Raw genomic sequence first — 275 nt, 5'->3', positions numbered from 1 at the left:
TACTATCAGTGTAGACGTTTTTCTGGCTTCATTCAGAATTGTGTGAACGCCCAGCAGGTGGAGGCCTTTCGCACGTGTACAAAAAATGGTGATGTTGGTGTGACAAAAGCAGTCACCCACAAAATCTCAGGAGCCTGGATTTGGGGTGGACCCTCCATCCAGTGACTGGTGTCCTTGTATAAGAAATGACACAGGGGAGGGGCGCCTGGGTGGCGCAGTCGGTTAAGCGTCCGACTTCAGCCAGGTCACGATCTCGCGGTCCGTGAGTTCGAGCC

The sequence above is a fragment of the Prionailurus bengalensis genome, chromosome A3 (assembly GCF_016509475.1).
Source record: "Prionailurus bengalensis isolate Pbe53 chromosome A3, Fcat_Pben_1.1_paternal_pri, whole genome shotgun sequence".
In the NCBI taxonomy this organism is placed as follows: domain Eukaryota; kingdom Metazoa; phylum Chordata; class Mammalia; order Carnivora; family Felidae; genus Prionailurus; species Prionailurus bengalensis.
This window is presented reverse-complemented; position numbering follows the sequence as displayed.